Here is a 22,678-nt window from a genome sequence, read left to right as displayed (position 1 = left end):
CATGTAATGCAAAGTGGTTGGTTGTTTGTTGTTTGTTGTTGTTGGTTGTTGTTTTTGTTGGGGGGGGGGGGTTCTGGGGGAGGTTGGTGGGGTATATTATATTTTATGGTTTTATAGGTATATGAGTGAGTAAAAGTTTTACACGTGCGTATATACCACGAAGGTTTCACGCACGCCTGTCACGGGCTTAATCTCTGACTTTCGTCAGTGACTAAGTCCGGGCCAGGAGGGGGGAGGGGTACGTTTGAGGTGGGCGGAATTTGGAATAAAAAATTTAGTGGTCGGTCAAAGACCTAAGTCCTAAAATCCTAACGACATTCTACACTTCTACACATGTCCGGACTAAGAATTTAAAACCAAAAGTTTTTGACTGCTCGGCCTAAAAGGTTTTACGGTGATTTGAGCAATTGATCGGGCACCAAAGTAAAGTGCGTTGGACTATTTATAAAAAAAATAAACATAAGAATTTTGAGCCGCGGCCGAAATTTTTTAAGTCCAACTAAGCCCAAAAAAAGAAAAAGGAGGTTGGCGTCTACTTTGGCGAGCCTGAAGATTCCCGGAGCAGAGGCAGGAGATGTTGGCGTCGTAGCAAAGTACGCACTACAGCACCGTAGTCGGGGCCGCAGACCGCCCGGATCATCTTGTGGATGTTCTTGTTGTCCAACTTGGCCGGAAGTATGACTTGGCGGTAGGTCTTGTCCCTCTGGTGCGTCACGACTACGGTGTCATGAGTTCCAAACATCTTGTTGTGGAGTTCGTATTTGCTGCCGTCCTCCAGGGATCTCCAGTCTGTGTTGAGGTGGCTGCCTCGTAGCTGCGTCGGGTCAGTCGTGTCCCCCTGCATGTACTGGTGAAGTTGTTTATTCAGTCCGTTCACAGCGACGGTCCATTCGGACTCTTCAGGGGGAGCGACTACCGGGGCTGGTCTCTCGGCCTTGGCTGACCGGTCGGTCGGTGATGTTGCCTTCCTTTTTTCTCCAACGGTGGTCGATCGGGCCGATGGCGAGGCGACTGGCTGTACCGGAGATACCGGCCAGTTCTTCCTGGGCCATGTGACGGTCGGTGATGGAGGGTCGTTGGGCGTCTCACACACCGCAGTGTTGAGCTCGTCCAATTCGGTGGCCGACGGTTCCCTTGGGGCTGGTCGCGTCGTCTCAGGTTGGACTGGGGGCGGCGTCGCAGAAGGGACCGCCACTGGCGGTTGAGCCGCCAGCTTAGATCCCCCCCACCCCCGTGCCGCTCCTGGCGCAGGTTTCCTCTTCCTCCACTTCCGATTCCTTGTCGGTGAGATCGCGTCCCCGTACACCAAGGCCACGGAAGCCCGTGACCCGGTGTGCGTGACGTGATACTCACTCAGCTTTCCAAAACTGGCGAGCAGTCCCCCCAGGTGGGGGGGGGGGGGGGTAAGTCAAGAGCGCAGCTAACCACGTCTACTCTCATCGCGAGTTGAGTTGAAAGTCCTAGGTATATGAGGCCGAATTTACAAACCCTGGTTTTCTTAAACGCATGTGTTTAAGCATAATAAATGTATGTAGTTAACCACGTGTAAGACATAAACAGTCTTTGTAACTTCGGCCAATGATCATTGAGGTTGTTTTCTGTCCATGAAATGAAAAGAAAACAAAGTCTGTATCGTGTGTATTGTTGTAATTGACGATGTAGAAACTTCTTGTTACTGCATCTTGTAAAAATCTAGTTCAAGTTGAATATTAATATATACTTATTGATTTGTTGACATTATGCGCTGGCCAGTGTCAGGATAACATTTATCAAACATACGTCAGTGGAGGAAAACATCGTGAGCTAGCGGTGTTGGGGTTTTGGGTTTTTTTTTGGGAGGGGGGGGGGGTTAAACCACTAACCCATCGGGCTACTGGTTGTGCATTTGTCACTAGCCCTGTGTTAAAAAAAAGCACTAGCCCCGGGCGTCGGGCTAGCGGATTTGTCGAACTCTGATGATATTTAAAACAAACCTCCATATGTAATAGTGGTCTGACCATTTATTACAATCGAGTCTAAGCTGTAAGTCTAAGATTATTATTTTTCTCTAGTTCAGTTCAGACATTTCCGGATTGAAGTCGCTAGATTACACGACTCTAGAAGTATTCTGTTTTATTTTTTATTTCTTTCCTTGATTTTTTTTTTCTTTCTTTTTTTTCTATCAGTTTTTTTTTTCTTTTCGGTCACGTATTTGGAATCATCTAATCGACAAAGCCGTTAACATATCCAGCTGATTTGATGGGCCAGGAGCCAACGTTTTTCCTAGTGCTGATACGGTACGAATTACAAGATCGTCTGATATGTATAACATGCATGTCTGAATGAGAAAAAGATGTTAGTTGAGGAAATGGAATGAAATGAAATTTGATCTGGGCTGTCGTGAAATACGAAAGCGGAATAACTGTAATGCATCCATAGGGTTTGTTTTTTTCAATACGAAGTTCTTATCTGTTGTCCGTTACCTAAAGAGGTAGAGAAAGCCATGCCTCGGTGGTCTAGTGGTTTAGTCATCGTGAAATGAGGCTGGTAGGTACTGGGATCCCACCCCCAAAGCGAGTTTAACGACTCATTAGGCCACTACAGCGACTTCCCTCTCACTAACCACAAACAACACACTGTCCTGGGACCTAATTCACTAAACTCTCGCAACTTTGCGATCTCGCAGTGTAATGCTAAAAGACTTGCAAAGAGGATGCTTTGTTGACTAGCAGAGCAGAGCCTAAGAGACCTTTGTGAATTAGGCCCCATGACACTGACAGACAGCACAGGGGCCTTATTCACAAAGGTCTCTTAGGCTCTGCGAGACAATAAAGCATCCTCTTTGTATGTCGTTTTGCATCGCACAGCGATATCGCAAAGTTGCGAGAGTTTAGTGAATTAGGCCCCTGGGACCTAATTCACAACGCTCTCTTAGACTCTGCTAGACTACAAAGCATTCTCTTTGCAAGTCTTATAGCATTGCACTGCGAGATCGCAAAGTTGCGTGGGTTTAGTGAATTAGGTCCCTGATTACACCGAGTTGTCAGACTCAAAGCAAATAAAGAACTTGAACTTGAACTTGAACACAGTGGTTAATTGCATAGACAATTTTGTTAGTGCCATGTCAGTTATAACAGCACGTTCGAATTCCAATACTGTGTATTCATGGTTAACACTACAGTTCAAGGAATGATGATCAATAACCCGATACAATCTGTGACAGGTTGCTATTTATTATCAGTTATAACATTTATCAGTTAATTTGATAAGGAGTATAAAGCCATTTGATTAGCGTGTTTTTGTCATTGGCACATAAACCAGTCGACGGTCATTCCGTGATGTCTGCTTATTACAAACAGAAATTTATTCCCACCAAGAACTTTGCATTTTGCGAGACAGTCTAATCGGTAATGCAATTATCACCATATAGGTTCGTCCGGCTTGTTTCATATTCTATTACAAGTTCAAAAGGTTACGGTTAATATTAATAAAATTAGCTATGATGAAGTGGGGCCGTACTAACACTAAAATACCCATACAACATACAAGTTTGTCGCTATGGGTGTTATTTATATATATATATATATACTATGTAACCTGAAACAGTGAATAAATAAGTGGATAATAATACATCTGATATAGATGTAGACTGGCGACTATGGCTAAAAGGTAACGAAGAATGGCATACGATGGAATGAAAATTAAAATTACATAATAAATATATACTCGAGATTGCACCTTTAATAAACGTTGAACTAAAAGTCGTATTTTGTCAATTATAACATAAACAAAACATGTATATAAAATAACATCTGCACTAATTAGACAAATGTGTACTTGAAAGATGCCGTGTAAACTATAAACCTTTAACCCCGTGTCATTTCTTCCGATCTTTTAGTACTGAATTCAGGTTGCATCTTTCTTAATTAGACGAGCCATCCAAAACTAGCGTATGGTCGTATTTGATTAACATGCTCGTTGCTGTAACACAAAATGTAGCCGAGGCGCGATTCACATTACTCGAAGTTTCAGTTACATCAATGCCATGAAAAGTTGTTGGGTTTCTCCGAGGCATGATTTTTACGCTAATGGTGCGTCTAAGACTATGATGGTATTGATGTACGTTAGCACTAATGTCAGCTTTGTTATTATCATTATTATTATTATTGGTCTCGGTCTTGTATTGAGATACGAGTTTGGTTTTGGCGTGGCATTGTAAGATGATTCCAACTACCAAAGCCTTTTTAAAGACTAAAGTTACATATTAAATACATTTTTCTTTTTCAGAATATTAGTGTCTCTATATGCAGTGTGTTTCTTGTCGTGCGCTAATTTTTGTAGTACGGTATTCAATAATTGACTCAATTTTCATTTTACTTCGTGATATATATGTTTTCGTGCTTACGAAATTACTGGAAGATAAAAATTAGGTTTGGGCTACTACAAACATAATTGGGACGACAACAAACATCTTGTTTATACAGATACTGGTATTCCAAACAAGAAAACTGTCTTTAATATGTAACTGGTGGTCGGAAGCATCTTGCAATGAGGTAACGTTTTTCTAAAAACAATTGGACTGCCTGGTACTGTCTGTATCTGAAATAAACGGAAACAGATTTGGCAGAATCAGATTTGGCTCTGTAAAATACTGTAATACGCATTTTCAAAAAAGGCAAAAACATTTTCTTTTCTTTTTTTCTTGTATATCCCGTGTCTGTTCAATTTTTCAATCAGATATAGGCCTACTTCTGTTTGTCGGATGAGGGCAGCGTGTATCTAGATGAAAGACATTAACTTGGCATCAACCAAGATACGCTGATTGTCCGAAACCATATTTATATCCTAAAACTAATCGCTCAGCTCAGTCAAAATATTGAATTTTTGAAACCTAATATAGGCCAGCTTCCTTGCTGACGTGTTTCGTATTACTTGGTGTCAAACATATCATATTTGATATATGTATAAGCATAGTTTATTTGAACCTTGAAAACCCAGTGTAAAGAAAACTAGATCTTTTAATCATAAAATCAAATTAAATCTGGGTCACCAGTCGCAACATGCTTTAAAAAAGGTATGGATGATTGTTTTTATTTATTTAGTCCACATGCTATTTAAAGTGCAAATGACAAGAGTACTAGAGTCAGAAATGGAACAGGAATAAGTAGAGCAGGAATGACGTCAAACGATGTCGAAAAGGGAAATTCAATCTTCATGAAGTGAAATAATTAGATAGTGATTCACCAGCCAAAATAATCTACCAATTTTGTAAATATTAATAAACAGATGGTAAAAATAGTAATGCTAAAGAAGTATCTATGTTAACAGGTTTCATTCCTTACCCTGGAAAAAATAATATCCAAAAAATTAAGAAAAAAAACATACCGGGAAGTAACATCTGTTTAACGACTCTTCAGAAAATTTTAAGCCTGTGGCTGTTTCTTGTCCAACATAATGTTATTATTTCGACTCTTGGCCTAAGGAGTTGGATTGTGAATCCGTTATTGTCAAGTAAGCTACCATAACCGAAGAGCAGCTTGACCCCATAGTACCTTTTTCCTTCCTGTTAATTTATTTTCGTGCTTATATCTAATTAAGGTTCAATCACGCTGCTCTGGGCACACACTTTAGCTATCTGGGGTGTCTGTCCAGGGCAGTGAGTTACAGGTTAGTTTGCTAGTGGTTAGTGAGAGAGAAGAGGGTGTACCTCTGGTTGGGAGCCGGTACCGGGTTGCGAACCCTGTACCTACCAGCCTTGTGTCCGATGGCTTAACCATGACGTAACCGAGGCCGGTATTCCGTTTTCCATTTTGTATGTGGCCACATACCACAGTTATCTTCCCATTTGGTTGGAATATATCCGCTCAAGTAGTCCGACTGTGATTATTTCATGGCAGACCGCTTTGAAGTGGCAACTATTAGACTGAAGTTGACAAGGGAGAGCATGTAGTTTGCAAAACATGTGTAACTTGTTAACATTGAAGTCTTGTTTGTGGTAATTCCAGCCCATGGAAATGTAGTACATTTTGTGTCAAATGGGTGTACTCCGACTAGGTTTAGTGGGTGTGTTTGTTTAAGCCAATATTCTCGGAGAAAGACTTTGAAAACAAGGTATGTTGCCCCCAGACAGGCAAAGGTACATTAAAAAAACATGGGTCTAATGATATTAATAAAAGTGCTATAGCTACTAACGCTATATAGAAATAAATGCTTCTGTTTGCCTGGAAATTGTTGGACAAAATAACATTGTTTTAACGCTTCAGTTTGTCTTTGGAAGTGGTTGGACAAAGGAAGATTGTTATCGCAAGTACATAGTTATTCTAATTCTAACCTTCAAACAAAAGTAGATTTGATGGAAAATCGAAAAGGAATAAACAGTACCATGCCACTTTGACGGCGCCATTCACACCGTGATAAATATCGTCTGCTATCACATCTCAGTAGGCGCGCCAAACGTGAAGGAACAGACGACGCGTCACGTTATCACTGCACGTAAACAAGACGTCGTCATCGGTTAGGAAAGTCTTCCTTAAAATTAAACACCAAAACAAGTAAGGTGCTACGTGCATCTTCGGGTAATGAACTTCCGCGTTTCGAGTCATTCATTGAGACTAAAATACTGAAAGCTTAATGGTTATCTAAAAGTCATAAAGTGGGCTTGATAGTTTTACGATTAATGCTTCCACGCTAATCGTCGATGGATTAAGTTCAAAAGAAAGCGAGTTATCTGAGAAATTGGTGACCTGACAAAAGTGCATCTGTCTAACGAAATGTTAGCACATGCATCGTGTAATCATCTTTCTGGAGACCAGGCAAGCTCGATTAACTCCTAGCAGAAAGTCAGTTTGTTTTGTTTAAGGACACCACAAGAGTACATTGATTTATTGGAGGTCAACATATGGTAATTTTTACATACAGTATTAGAAAACCCGCTACATTTTTCCATTAGTAGCTAGGGATATTTTATATACACCATCCTACATACATGATAGCACATACAACGGCCTCTGATATACCAGTCGTGGTGCATTGGATGGAACGAAAACTAGCCCAATTGACCCACCGACGGGGATCGACCCTAGACCGACTGCGCATCAGGGCCCGGTAACACAAATCAATCGTAACACTTACGTCAGACGTACACCACACGTTAAGTATTGTGTACGTCTGACGTAAGTGTTACTAGTGCTTTGTGTTACCGGACCCTGACGAGCGCTTTACTACCAGCAGAGTATAATAGATAACGCAATCAACACCGCCGGGATACGAGCAAGGAAAAGTCAGTGCTCCAGCAAATGAACTATAGACTACTGAATAAGTTGTCGTATATACGATTTATTTTACTGTGAGTTGTTTCAAAACGTATCTAACGAATGAAAGCGAGTTGAATACATTTTCCTTTTAAACAGCGGGTTCTAAAATAAATGGTATCTAACTAGTGTACAATTTTATTTCTTACACATTCTCAAGAACCAGGTCTGAAATAAATTTAAAAACGTACTTTCAAACTAAAACATTTATGGCGCCCCTCGCTTGTACATATAATTTATACGTCATTGGTACAACTTTTATTTTGTAGTGTTAATTTTAGAAGACGGTTTGCAGTTAACATACAATTCATCCCCACGAAGCAGCCAATCACATTCAAATGCCATATTTTAATCCGCACGAGAACAGAGCACCAGACCGCTACACGGTCTCATGATATATACTACTCAAAAGAATTAAGGGTCAAAAATTTATAACGAAATAAGTTTCAGAGTATATTAGATTGATGATGTAAACTACACCAATTTTTTTATTTATTGTTCCATATCTACAAAAAACCACAAATAAACGTCACTGTATACAAGAAAGTCACATGACATGCTGTCAAAGTTGAAGGTTGACAAACATGGATTTTACACATTAGAACATTTGTTTAATAGTGTATGAATCCACCCCTGGCGCGAATACACTCGACACATCGTTGCCTCATGCTGTTGATCAGACGTCTGAAGAACTCTTGGGGAATGGCCTGCCACTCTGCCATAAGAAGTTGACCCAGATCATGAAGGTTGGCCGGAGGGGCATGGTTATCCCGAACTCTCCTGCCTAATTCGTCCCAGGCGTGCTCTATTGGGGCCAAGTCAGGCGAATATGCCGGCCAATCCATCCTGGCGATACCTTGTTGTCTGAGAAAGTCTGCAGAACTGCCCCGCCGCCAATCTGCTGAAGGCCTGGGAGAACCAACGGCCGGATAATCTCATTCAGATAGCGGATTCCATTCAGATTGCCATCCACCACATAGAGGGGGGTCCTGTGGTGGATAGAGATGCCGCCCCACACCATGGCGTTGCCACCACCGAACCGGTGACGTTGTCTAACGTTAACGTCAGCGAAGCGCTCCCCAGGACGTCTGTAGACACGAACCCGACCGTCGTTGAACTGGAGACTAAACCTGGACTCATCAGTGAACATCACTCGACCCCACTGAACATGTTGCCACCGCAGATGAAGCGTGCACCAGTGACGTCTGGCCGTTCTGTGACGTGGTAGGAGTGGTGGCCGAACAGCCTGGCGACGGCAGCGTAGATTATTGGCTCTCAGATGATTGCGTATGGTTTGATCAGACACTCGAGTTCCAGTCGCAGTCCGCAGATTGTCACGTAATCGGCGTGCAATCGGCGTGCAGTGGTTGTGCGTTGACGTAGAGCCATATTGGTGATGTAGCGGTCCTCTCTATTTGTAGTGCTTCGGGGTCTTCCCGAATGTGGACGATTTCGAACAGAATTCGTTGCTTGGTACCGTTGCCACAGTCGGCCAACGACACTCTGATTGACACCAAGTCTCAGATCAACATTCTTTGCGTATTGCCATCCTGAAGCCAAGCAATAGCCCTTCCTCGATCTTCGATAGTCAGTTGAAGTCGTACCATTGTCGAATTTGGAGTGTGCACCGTACACGAACGCAAGCTCCAATTATACAGAAATTCAGCATTGGGAACATGGAATACACGTGCAAAGCGTGCAAATGAAGCGCTTTGTGAAAAAGCAAGTCATGGGCACTTAGCAGACCTTTCGCCCTAATTTACGTGTAAATGTAAGCATGTTTTCGCCATTAGAACTAGTCGACAGTGTCAATGACAGTGGATTTTAATTCATTTATGGGTTGCTTAGACCCACTTTAGTCAAAATGGAACAATACCATGCGTGACATTATGGTCTAGCTAATATAATTGACATTCAGAAAATAATGTCGAAAATATCGTCTGACCCTTAAATTCTTTTGAGTAGTATATATTCTAGCATGGTACATTCATACAATAAACCGGCCTCGGTGGCGTAGTGGTTAGGCCATCGGTCTACAGGCTGGTAGGTACTGGGTTCGGATCCCAGTCGAGGCATGGGATTTTTAATCCAGATTTAATCCAGAGTGAGTACTCCGCAAGGCTCAATGGGTAAGTGTAAACCATAACTGGTTCAACAAAGGCCATGGTTTGTGCTATCCTGCCTGTGGGAAGCGCAAATAAAAGATCCCTTGCTGCTAATCGGAAAGAGTAGCCCATGTAGTGGCGACAGCGGGTTTCCTCTCAAAATCTGTGTGGTCCTTAACCATATGTCTGACGCCATATAACTGTAAATAAAATGTGTTGAGTGCGTCGTTAAATAAAACATTTCTTTCTTTCTTTCATACAATAAATCAATTTCATATATCGTTCTGCATTTATGTATTCTGTGGCCTGTGATGCATCACTAAGACGAAGGTGACACGTTGTTTCCAACAGTCTGGATATAATGAACGTTCCCTAGAGGTTATTCTAGAAATCATCTGATAATGTAAAGTGGTCGGAAGGCATCCTAATTACTATTTGAATGTTGGTTAATACAGATGATGCCCAGTTATCACGGTGTCTAAAATCACTATGTCAAGCAGTGCTCCACGAGTGCTATATTAAAGGATATTGTATATTCTGTCGGGGCTGTGAGAACGCGTACAAGTAAAATACATTACTGCTAACCGGCTTCGATGGTATAGTGGTTAAGCGTTTGGACTTAGGGGTGATAAGTACTGGGTTCGTATCGTTTTACCGGCTCCCAACCAGAGTGAGTTTTGTTGACTTGACGGAGAGGTGTAAAGCCACATACAACGACTCCTATTTCACTAACCGTTAACTCTTCTCTTGGACACACAGCTCACATAACTGAGGTCTGTTCCCAGAACAGCGTGCTTGAATATTAGGTCTCACTACACAGGTGTCATCTGCCAATGAAGTCCATGTTATATTGTTCAAATTCAAATGAAGATTGCTAATAGAACGGGTACTTCATGGCACTAAACATCAAATACCATTGCGAAAAAAGAATAATTATATTATATATATATGTATATGCATTTATTTTCACTGGAACATTGAGAACATTTACGTCTTACTTTTTCTCTTCTTTTTTTTTTTATTTTTTTTTGGGGGGGGGGAGGGGGGTACGATGTTGTTGTATTTTTGTTTGTTTGTTTTGTTGCTTTGGTGGGTTTATGTTGTTATTGGGTGGGTTGGGGGAGGGGTTTTGTTTTGATATTCTTGAAGGTACGCAATGAAAACAAAATAGATCATAAGTGTCCCTACTTGATGGTTATGGGTTTGAAATCTTTTGAACTTAGACACTGCATTTCATGTACTTTGACACATTTTAATAATCTTTAATCTTTTTTAAAAATATAAAAATAAATCCATTAATTTCTAATATTTTAGGGTATGTACTCTTATACTTTGTACACTCTGGCAGAAACCCTGATCGTAAAATGTATGTTGAGATTATACCAAATAGTATATAGACTTTTATACTTTGTACACTCTGGCAGAAACCCTGATCGTAAAATGTATGTTGAGATTATACCAAATAGTATATAGACTTTTATACTTTGTACACTCTGGCAGAAACCCTGATCGTAAAATGTATGTTGAGATTATACCAAATAGTATATAGACTTTTTTCTTCCTCCACCCACGTTTTCGAACCTGAATTAATCCTAATGAATATTTCGTAAAGCATTTCAATAAGTTATTATATAAGTTGACGACATTTCTTGTCTACAAGCGTAACACGTTTATAATCTTTAAAATCTTTTCAACTTATTTTGCTTGGAACTAAAACCATAAGACTGAAAGAAGTAATAAAAGAAGATAAGCTGTGTGTAACGGTAATTTAGGGCAATGCGTGGGTAAAGGTCGGCGTACCAATTATGACTGAATGTTTATGAAGATCAGAAATCTATATAGTGCATTTCAATGAGTATCGCAGAGATACCGCGCCGTCCACTTCCGTCGCATTTAGGGAAGCCACAATTGACTGGCCAGTTCTGACAGAGCGTGAAAACAGAAAGTGAGATTTCTATACGGGTAATTTGGTTCCTGGAAATTGCGTGTGGCCAGTCCTAAGTGCCGGCTACACTGTCATTACGTCCGTGCGTCTGTGTATATATCGGTATAGCTGTAGGTAACGATTGTCTGTGTTCCACAATCAACCTGTTTTAGGAGGAACTAGTTGGGGTTTTTTAATTTAAAGTTATAGTCTTGCCTCCACAGCTTATAATATCGTTTTTAAAACAAAATACTAAAGCAGCTTTAATCAACGCATGTGTTTTCTTATTAACGGGGGGGGGGGGGGGGGGGGGGGGGGTGCGTCGTATACCAGTAGTAAAGCGCTCCCCTCCTGCGCGGTCCAGAAGAGTCGGTGATCCCCATCGGTAGGCCCATTGGGCTATTTCTCGTACCAGCCAGTGCACCACGACTAGTATATCAAAGGCCGTGGTATATCCCTTGCTACTAACAAAGATTACTTGCTACTAACACAAATCCCTTGCTAAAAAATATTTGACATCCAATAGCCAATGATAATGAGTTGTAGTGGTGTCGTTAAACAAAACAAACTTTAACTTTATTTTATCAACGCGTAAGGCCAAATGCTTTGATAGCAGTGTCCCACCGTGTGTTGTAATTATAATGCATTGTTACACAAATCCAGGAGCGTGTTTCGGGGGTCGACACCTCCACCGACCCGACACCCCCCCCCCGACCCCCCCCCCCCCCCCCCCCCCCCCCGCTCAAGACAATGTTTTTTTTTCCAATACATTTTCCCGGGGAAACCCCCCCCCCCATCCCCCCACCCCCCCCGCTCAAGCAATGTTTTTTTTCCAATACATTTTCCGGGGAAACATGACTCGACCCCCTCTATAACTTCGCTGGCGACAGTCTAGTATAGCCCCTCCCCCCGTTGCAAAAGCATAGTATAGAAAACGATCCGCTAATTAACTGTTCATGACGAGTTAATGCATAATATATACCGAGAGAAAGAAAGAAAGGGACGCTTGGTATCGTAGACCACATTTCAGTCACTGTTAGCGTCAAAATGTCTGCACATGGGATTGAATGTCAGTAACATGGTTAACTTTCTGACGCAATGGATTAAGATTTTGGTTGCAGTCACTCTCTCCTGGTAGTATTGGTGTTGATAAAGGCTCCCTGCCGCCCACCACCATACTCCGTTTCCTATGGGGCTGTAATAGCCTGTGTGGTGACAATAGGTCTCCCACCCCATCTCTCTCTCTCTCTCTCTCTCCTCTCTCTCTCTCTCTCTCTCTCTCTCTCTCTCAATCGCTCTCTCCCCCTCCCTCTTTCTCTTTCCCCTCTTTCTCGCTCGCTCGCTGTCTCTCTCTCTCTCTCTCTCTCTCTCTCTCTCTCTCTCTCTCTCTCTCTCTCTCTGTCCCCCCTTTATCTTTCCCCTCTTTCTCGCTCGCTCTGTCTCTCTGTCTCTCTCTCTCTCTCTCTCTCTCTCTCTCTCTCTCTCTCTCAATCGCTCTCTCCCCCTCTGTCTCCCCCCTTCTCTTCCCCTCTTTCTCGCTCGCTCGCTCTCTCTCTCGCTCGCTCTCTCCCCTCTGTCCCCCCCCCTTTCTCTTTCCCCTCTTTCTTTCTTTCTCGCGCGCTCTCTCTCTCTCTCTCTCTCTCTCAATCGCTGTCTCCCCGTCCGTCCCCCCTTCTCTTTCCCCTCTTTCTCGCTCTCTCTCTCTCTCTCTCTCTCTCTCTCTCTCCTCTCTCTCTCTCTCTCTCATTGCAACAACTGTGTTTCGTCTTTCTTTCTTAACCTTATTATTTCGATCAATTGTTGTTGTATATATATATATATATATATATATATATATATATATATAATATATATACCGTTAAAAAACCCATCCATTTCCTATCATCTAAATCCTATAATTTTCCGGCTTTTTTCACCTTTCGCGACATTTCTATTTCTATTTTTTGTACCTTAATTTACCAGCCACTGTTGAGCTACATCGCCTTTAACTGTATAATCTATTTCACAAACATATATTTTCGTGAGAAATGTTTTTATAGTGCTAGGATAATTAATGTTTAAACCCTTCTACTATTTTATACGTCAGATAGGGGCGGAAACAGATGAGACGAATTTTACAGCTGCAGAAAAACAAAAAAGAAGTGAATATTATTTGGTTTTATGGTTTAATTTGGTTCTTATGTTTAAGAATACTTGTATGTCTTTTTATCTATGACACACACGCACGCACGCACACACACAAAACTGAGAGCAGGATGTAGGTCAGTGGTATCGCGTTTTTTTAAGGTCCGGAAATCGGCCTCGGTGGTATAGAAGTTAAACTAATAAGTAGGTAGTTGGTTCGCACACCGGCATCTGCTCTGTAACGCCCGTTAATGTTAACTTAACACTAACGGTTCGGTGAACACACACACACACACACACACACACACACACACACACACACTCATTCTCTCTGTCTCTCTGTCGGTCTGTCTCTCTCTCCCCCCTCCCCCCGTGCACGACTAAATGCAGTTGAACTTGATCTCTCTCTCTCTCTCTCTCTCTCTCTCTCTCTCTCTCTCTCTCTCTCTCTCTCTCTCTCTGTGCGCGCGCGTGTGTGTGTGTGTGTGTGTTTACAAACATGTGTTTGTACATGCGTGTGTGATGGGGAGAGTCGCTGGGTCCATTCTTGTATGTATTTATTAAAATGGTCCTCTTCTATATCGAAATGCTGTGCTTAAAAACCTCACAAAAGAATATATGTCGTAAAATAGAATATTAATGAACTCCAGGGCCAAGTAATAATTCTGTCCTTGCTGACCTAAGACAAAGTTATGGTCTGTAATTAGTCACGAGAGAAAGGCAATAATCACGAACAAACTTCGTCTGATGATAATTCCCAATCAATAACAAATGTTGTCTTTAACCGACAAAATTAATTTATAGGTTAAATATGTATGTGCATTTTGGTCCACATTCGTAGGCAACAAACACAACAGAGAATACTAGATAGGTAGCCGTTAGATAGTATTTATATTATAATGATTTGTTCCAAAACACTAACGGTTCGATGAACACACGCACACACACACACACACACACACACACACACACACACTCACACTCACTCTCTCTGTCTGTCTATTGGCGAAAACGAGTTGTATACGTATACGTTATTAAAAAAACAAACACCTATCTATTTTTACATATTCCTCCAAAAACAGGTTTAAAAGAAAATTAACCCTGTTTAGCATCTAGCGTACAGGACATCACCACGGATGTCTCTAAATGGATAAGCAACGCATGTGGGATACCGCCGTATGATACCACAAAACACCGTGTTCTCTCCACCTGGTGTGCAAGAAACATATGTATTTTGAATATGGTTTAGTCTACAAACTTGAAATGAATTGCTATACATATTATTGTCCACTTAGAAATGGAAGATACGTACATATATCTAACAGGCCCGTAGGGTGTTGGTGTGAGTAATTTCTGGCATTCTTCCATCAGAGAACTATTCAAGCACGCCTGTCATGGACAGAACACTCTGTCGAAGTTAGTGGCCCGTAGGAACGCTATCTAGCTTATATAGAGGAGGCACAATCTTTAGGGGGGGGGGGGGAGTCTCTTGTGTGTTTGTGGTGGTGGTGGGGGGGGGGCGGCACAAGAATTTTTTTATATTATTATTTATATTGAGTAGGATAAAAAAAAAAAAAAAACGTACGTTGTCGTCCTCGAGTGGGGTTGCGCGGTATGGGGGCCAGGCCCATGTTCAGTTGGCTGAGTTTGGCTTTAGCAGCAGAATTTGACACCATACATCCCTTCATTTGTGCTTAAATTGCCAGTCATGTATTATAGTTATAATTGTATTAACCATTTTAATAAATACTTGTCGCATTTAAGTTATCTTTAGTCGCGAATTGTATGATTCTAGATCTGTTCCAGGGAGTACTAAACCAAATAACTTCCGGTTAAGTCAAAGTTTGACGTGCACCGATTTTTTTTATTGAGCAGTTAATACCACAAGTCCTGCCAGTGTTTCCTGTAATTAGTTTCATCTTGGCAAAAAAAACATGTATGCAATTTTATTTCACCTAGTACCACTGTGTCAAGTCATGGGCGGATCCAAGGGGGGGGACCAGGGGGACGCGTCCCCCCCCCCAAAAAAAATTGTTCAAGTGCCCTCAAAATGTCCAAGTGCCCTTTTTGTTTGTAGAATTTTTTTTTTTTTAAGTAAACAATAATTATATTGTAGATAAATGAAATCAAGATTTTCGTGTACATGCGCAAGCTTGCAGATATGTGTCTGTGTTATTGAGTCTCAATGGGGCCCCATTGAGGTTCTAACGCGAGTGACGCCAATTTACTTCATTATTGCTAGTATATTATGACGTAGAACTGTAGGAATTCATATTAATTGTAAATATCAAAACTTGTAGTAAGGTGCCCTTTTGACGAGTCAATGTGCCCTTCTTTTTTGGTCCCCCCCTAAAAATATTTCCTGGATCCGCCCATGCAAGTAGTCTTGTGTTTGGAGTACCTGTAAACAAAAGTACTCACATTTTGTGCGAAACTAGGGGTGATGTAAAAACATCTGGTTATACCAAAAATTAGCCATTTTCTTCAGTTAATACTTTGAGGTAGGGGTTGGAGCACTGATATTTATGGATCATTGTTTGGCTGATATATTGCATATAGTGTTTTTAAAACATAACGGTTAACATGGTCGAGTATGCGATTTTATTTGGTATAGTACACCCTCCAGATAATGTCCCAGTACAGTGTTGACAAACCAAACGATTTGATTTGATTGTAACACATACCTGATTACTTATACATGCCACTGCAACCTCGGTGGTCATACTAAATCTATTGTTGCAGACTTGGAATACTTTCAAATGTATTAATTCTCAGAGACAACAGATGGTTGAGAGGCCGTACTGTGCCTTTATAACCTGAATGTTGTTCAGTTTGTGATAAATAGTACGAAATAGTACGAAACAGTCCAATGTAGAATTTCCGTTCATCATCACGTCTATATGTATAAGAGTATATAGGTGAAATAGAAAGTATTTTGCGAAAAGGATGAACATATCCCCACCTTCCACACACACAGACACAGACACAGACAGACACAGACAGACAGACAGACACACACACACACACACACACACACACACACACACACACCAAAAAGGTTATAGTGAAGTTATCTACACATACAAGTATAATTGCAAATATGTGTTTTTGTAAATGTGTACTGTTGTTGTTGTTGTTGTTGTTGTTGTTTACATGCATATGATCGTTGTGTATATTTATTTAGTAAATGTTACGACAATTAATTAATTAATGTTTTCCTTTTTTACTCACGGTTCAGCCACCATAGTCTGTAGTATTATGCAGTAGACTATTAAATTAATATTGGAAACAATCCCGGGATAATAATTACAACGTACACTATGTATTGTTGATGGTTTTTATGTTGTTGTTTTTGGGGTGGGCTTTTATGTTCGCCTTTAATACCAATGGTTCAACCAAAAAAAAATTAGTTTGTTTTATTTAACGACGAGCACATTGATTTTTTATCTTATCATCGGCTATTGGACGTCAAACATATGGTCATTCTGACACTGTTTTTTAGAGGAAACCCGCTGTCGCCACATAGGCTACTCTTTTTTTTAATGAGCATGGTGTACATTTATATAGTATATTTTACGATGTCCAACCTAATACTAAACCGAATATGTTCTGCTTTAATACCAACCATGAAAGTCCACACTATTGTGTAGGCCTACTAGACTATTAAATTAATACCGGCATCAACCTCTGAATCATTGCCAGCGTACAACGTGTATACTGCACCTCCCCGGGGATCAATAGATAGCAGATGGACTAATTGTGTGAGACGGGTGTTTGCCAAACAATGTCCACGAGAGACAGACAGCCAACAAGTCTGCAGCAGAAGTAATTATGCAACCAATTTTCACAGCAATCCATTTAAAGGGACATTCCTGGCTTGGCGGAACTGGTTTCTCCCTGTCCTAGACGAAGGAGCCGACGTAAGTGGACACCTGCGCCCATGACAGACGTGCGCTACAACAGCCTGCTCTGAATGTGCACGTTAAGCCTTATGACCTGACCTGACCTGACCTTGGCAGCTTTCTGGCGAAGTCAGAGGTTGTGCCCACGGCAAGCGTCTTGTAATTATTAGGTGATGGAAGCACGTCAGAAATGTTTCATACCAATACCTTGGCAGCTATGACCGGCCTCTGTGATGTAGTGGTTATGCCACCAGGCTGGTAGGTACTGAGTTTGCAGCCCGATACCAGCTTCCACCCAGAGCGAGTTTAGCAACTCGGTGGGTTGGTGTAAAACCACTACACCAAATTATCTTTTTCCACTAACAACTAAATACTACTATCCTTGATAGACTGTTCGTAAATGTAAAACTGGAGGCTATTAAAACGTGACGGTGAATGTTACTCCCACCCGCCCAAAAAGGCTCTTCTCCAAAGTTGAACCATATGTTTTGAAGCTGTGACCAATGTCACTTTTCCCGAACTGACAGCACTGTAGAAAAGTCCTAATCTGCGGTCGGTCTAGGATAGATACCAGTCGGTGGACCCATTAGGCTATTTCTCGTTCCAGCCAGTGTACTACGACTGATATATCAAAGGCCGTGGTATGTGCTAGTCTGCCTATGGAATGTCTATAAACGATACCTTGCTATTAATGGAAATATGAAGCAGGTTCCTTTCAAAGACGATATGTCAAAGTTACCAAATGTTTCACATTCTATAGCCTATGATTAATAAATCAATGTGCCCTAGTGATGATAAAAAAAACCCACCCAAACAAACAAACACATGTGGCATTTTACCTGAAATATCACATCATAATCCATTTACCAATATGACTTTTAGAAGACAGCTTTCCTGTTGTGATCGTTTTTCCGTGTATGGTAGCTATATTCTAATTCGCTTGAAAACGTTTTATAAATTACCTCATTCTCCAATATAGTTTTTTTTTTAAAACAAGACGCTCAACAATTCATTTTTAATGTGACCTAATTACTAAAAAAAACAACTGTATGCGACAGAACATTAATCTTCACAAAATAAGACAAATGAACTTAAATAACTAAAAATATACAGTCAATGATAAAATCATAAAATGATAAAACACGTTTGATAAACATTTGGGCTTTTGAGAGATGATATTCCATGGCTCTTGAAACAAGTCTTTTTGTAATGTTAGGATACGATTAGATTTATCCGGGGTTGTTTTGTTTTTGTTTTTTTGTTGTTGTTGTTTTTTTTTTTTTTTTGGGGGGTTGAGGGGTTTTATCGGGGGGGGGGGGGGGAGTTCGGGGGGTTTGTTGTTGTTTCTTGTGGTTTGGGGGGGCTGTGTAGCTTCTTTTTTTTTGTTGCTTTTTTTGGGGGGGTGGGGTGGGGGTGGGGGTGGAGAGGTGCATCTGCACTTGCTTTTGCACACGCTGTCTATTGTCCGTTGGTACCAGCATACTTGTCCGCTCCCGGGTTACTCCCATCAGCAATGTAATCGAATTTGACGGACGACGGAATACTTATGCTCAAGCGGGTGTGGATGAAAACCCCGGATAAATCTGACCGCAGCCTGATTTACTGATTCATTTGAGACAGGATGTAGCACAGTCTGTAGAGATCTCGCTCGAGGTGCTCGGATCGTAGGGTACCCCATGACCCCATGACTGGTATATCAAAGATACTTTGCTGCTAATGTAAAGTGATAACGAGTTTCCTCTAAGATACCCCATGACTGGTATATCAAAGATACTTTGCTGCTAATGTAAAGTGATAACGAGTTTCCTCTAAGATGCCCCATGACTGGTATATCAAAGATACTTTGCTGCTAATGTAAAGTGATAACGAGTTTCCTCTAAGATGCCCCACGACTGGTATATCAAAGATACTTTGCTGCTAATGTAAAGTGATAACGAGTTTCCTCTAAGATGCCCCACGACTGGTATATCAAAGATACTTTGCTGCTAATGTAAAGTGATAACGAGTTTCCTCTAAGATGCCCCACGACTGGTATATCAAAGATACTTTGCTGTTAATGTAAAGTGATAACGTGTTTCCTCTAAGATACCCCACGACTGGTATATCAAAGATACTTTGCTGCTAATGTAAAGTGATAACGAGTTTCCTCTAAGATACCCCATGACTGGTATATCAAAGATACTTTGCTGCTAATGTAAAGTGATAACGAGTTTCCTCTAAGATACCCCACGACTGGTATATCAAAGATACTTTGCTGCTAATGTAAAGTGATAACGTGTTTCCTCTAAGATACCCCATGACTGGTATATCAAAGATACTTTGCTGCTAATGTAAAGTGATAACGTGTTTCCTCTAAGATACCCCACGACTGGTATATCAAAGATACTTTGCTGCTAATGTAAAGTGATAACGTGTTTCCTCTAAGATACCCCATGACTGGTATATCAAAGATACTTTGCTGCTAATGTAAAGTGATAACGAGTTTCCTCTAAGATGCCCCACGACTGGTATATCAAAGATACTTTGCTGCTAATGTAAAGTGATAACGAGTTTCCTCTAAGATGCCCCATGACTGGTATATCAAAGATACTTTGCTGCTAATGTAAAGTGATAACGAGTTTCCTCTAAGATACCCCACGACTGGTATATCAAAGATACTTTGCTGCTAATGTAAAGTGATAACGTGTTTCCTCTAAGATACCCCATGACTGGTATATCAAAGATACTTTGCTGCTAACGTAAAATGACGAGTTTCCTCTAAGATGCCCCACGACTGGTATATCAAAGATACTTTGCTGCTAATGTAAAGTGATAACGAGTTTCCTCTAAGATGCCCCATGACTGGTATATCAAAGATACTTTGCTGCTAATGTAAAGTGATAACGTGTTTCCTCTAAGATGCCCCATGACTGGTATATCAAAGATACTTTGCTGCTAATGTAAAATAACGAGTTTCCTCTAAGATGCCCCACGACTGGTATATCAAAGATACTTTGCTGCTAATGTAAAGTGATAACGAGTTTCCTCTAAGATGCCCCACGACTGGTATATCAAAGATACTTTGCTGCTAATGTAAAGTGATAACGTGTTTCCTCTAAGATACCCCATGACTGGTATATCAAAGATACTTTGCTGCTAACGTAAAATGACGAGTTTCCTCTAAGATGCCCCACGACTGGTATATCAAAGATACTTTGCTGCTAATGTAAAGTGATAACGAGTTTCCTCTAAGATACCCCACGACTGGTATATCAAAGATACTTTGCTGCTAATGTAAAGTGATAACGAGTTTCCTCTAAGACATTATGTCTGACTTATTCAATAGCCGATGTGCTCAAGTGGTGTCGAAAAACAAAATAAACGTCTTTTTTATCGATTCGTTGTGTGTTAAAAAAAAAGAAAGAAAGAAGTGTTTTATTTAACGACGCACTCAACACATTTTATTTACGGTTATATGACGTCAGATATATGGTTAAGGACCACACAGATTTTGAGAGGAAACCCGCTGTCGCCACTACATGGGCTACTCTTCCGATTAGCAGCAAGGGATCTTTTATTTGCGCTTCCCACAGGCAGGATAGCACAAACCATGGCCTTTGTTGAACCAGTTATGGATCACTGGTCGGTGCAAGTGGTTTACACCTACCCATTGAGCCTTGCGGAGCACTCACTCAGGGTTTGGAGTCGGTATCTGGATTAAAAATCCCATGCCTCGACTGGGATCCGAACCCAGTACCTACCAGCCTGTAGACCGATGGCCTGCCACGACGCCACCGAGGCCGGTTTGTGTGTTAAAAGTTCTTGAAAATCATTTCACTGCTTATTTACATTTACCTAGCAATTTTATTTACTCGTCACACACAGTTTTTGTTATTGTTGTTTTGTTGCTATATTGGGCTATTTCTCGTTCGAGTCAGTGCACCACGACTGGTATATCAAAAGCCGTGGTATGTGCTATCCTGTTTATGGGATGGTGCATATAAAAATCCCTTGGAAAATGTAGTGGGCTTCCTCTAAGACTATATGTCAAAATTACCCCTTGCTACTAATGGAAAAATGTAGCATGTTTCTTCTCTATGACTGTCAAAATATGTTTGACATCCAATAGCTGATGATTAATAAATCAATGTGCTCTAGTGGTGTCGTTAAACAAAACAAAATTTACACATACTGTTGTTGCTATATTAGATGTTTGCCTCAAAAGATGCGAAGTGCGTGTGATTTGGTAGATATAAATCATTGTCAACCAAATGGTTTGTATCGTTTTAGATACGTCTAACCTGGAGAAATATCCTTTAGCTTGAAACATTGGTTTAAACTGGCTATACAGTGGGAAAACTTGGCATTTGATATATAGTTTAGTAATTTTGACTAATCAGATAACATTTTACCGGATAAATCTGAAATGTTGCTAAACGAGGCAAGGCTACAATAACAAATTAAACATTTATAAAATGTCACTGCACTCTCTAACATTGGAAACGCCAATGATACAAATACAGAAAGAAAAAAGTTTTGTTTACACAGATTAGAATCGATATTTATGTCTACATTATGTTACATAAAGATTTGAAACCGACAGACTAGTATCCGTTCAGTACCTAGGAACATTTTTACTAAAACGGACACTAACACCCCCACCCACCCCACCCTGCACCATCGCAAGGTGTGGCCCTGTTAAATTGTATGAGAAGACTAGGTACTGCATCATCTAGAATAGTTGTTATGTAGCAGGAAAATGTGTTTTGCATGCATTGTCCACCCACGCGATACAATTTGTTAGAGTACTTGAAACGAAAATTAATTTGCACTGGTTTCATCTTTCATTCATTATATGTGGCCTACAGCAGAACGATCGGGCAAAGGAATTGGTCAAGGACAAAAAAGTCATTTATTATATGTGATGCTTACCTTCCGCTGAATGTATTTAGTCTAAATACTATTTATTTATTTATTTATTTATTTATGTTGTAGATTCAAATTAGTACAAAAATGGTTCACTGTCATCTTTTATATTACTATTTTATTAGTATTTCGTAGTCACTGATATATTCCATTGAATTCCGTCAGCTAAATTATGTTCTACATTGAGTTTAGTAATTTAGTTTACCCTTTTCAATTACAGTGTATTTAACCGCCACGTACTCGTTGCTGCAACACATATAGAAATAACCCAGTAACCAGGTTAGTCGCGTGTTTGTCTTTGCCTGCATCTGTCAATTGACAGTGTTAGATTGTAATATTTCTAGGGCAGTAAGACATGGAAAAAGAAAATCATCTAAAATGAACTGGATACCATTAAACGTTTCTTTCACTCAGGCTGTATTCAAGGGA

General features: G+C 40.7%; 1 protein-coding gene across 2 annotated transcripts in view; it reads right to left on the bottom strand.

Moving 5' to 3' along the window:
- LOC121367830 (protein ABHD15-like) overlaps positions 1–22,678 on the bottom strand; it is a 121,898-nt gene that overhangs the window by 49,749 nt on the left and 49,471 nt on the right. Inside the window, exon 2 of one of the 2 annotated variants that reach the window (XR_005957437.1) lies at positions 4,451–4,578. The exons of the other annotated variant lie outside the window; for it this stretch is intronic. The gene's annotated coding sequence lies outside the window, so the exon portion shown is untranslated. Of the gene's footprint in view, positions 1–4,450; positions 4,579–22,678 lie in introns of those variants that run through there. 2 annotated transcript variants of the gene reach the window in all.

The sequence above is a fragment of the Gigantopelta aegis genome, chromosome 3 (genome assembly GCF_016097555.1).
Source record: "Gigantopelta aegis isolate Gae_Host chromosome 3, Gae_host_genome, whole genome shotgun sequence".
In the NCBI taxonomy this organism is placed as follows: domain Eukaryota; kingdom Metazoa; phylum Mollusca; class Gastropoda; order Neomphalida; family Peltospiridae; genus Gigantopelta; species Gigantopelta aegis.
The sequence above is the reverse complement of the archived record's forward strand: the minus strand, read 5'-3'. Positions and strand labels throughout refer to the sequence as shown.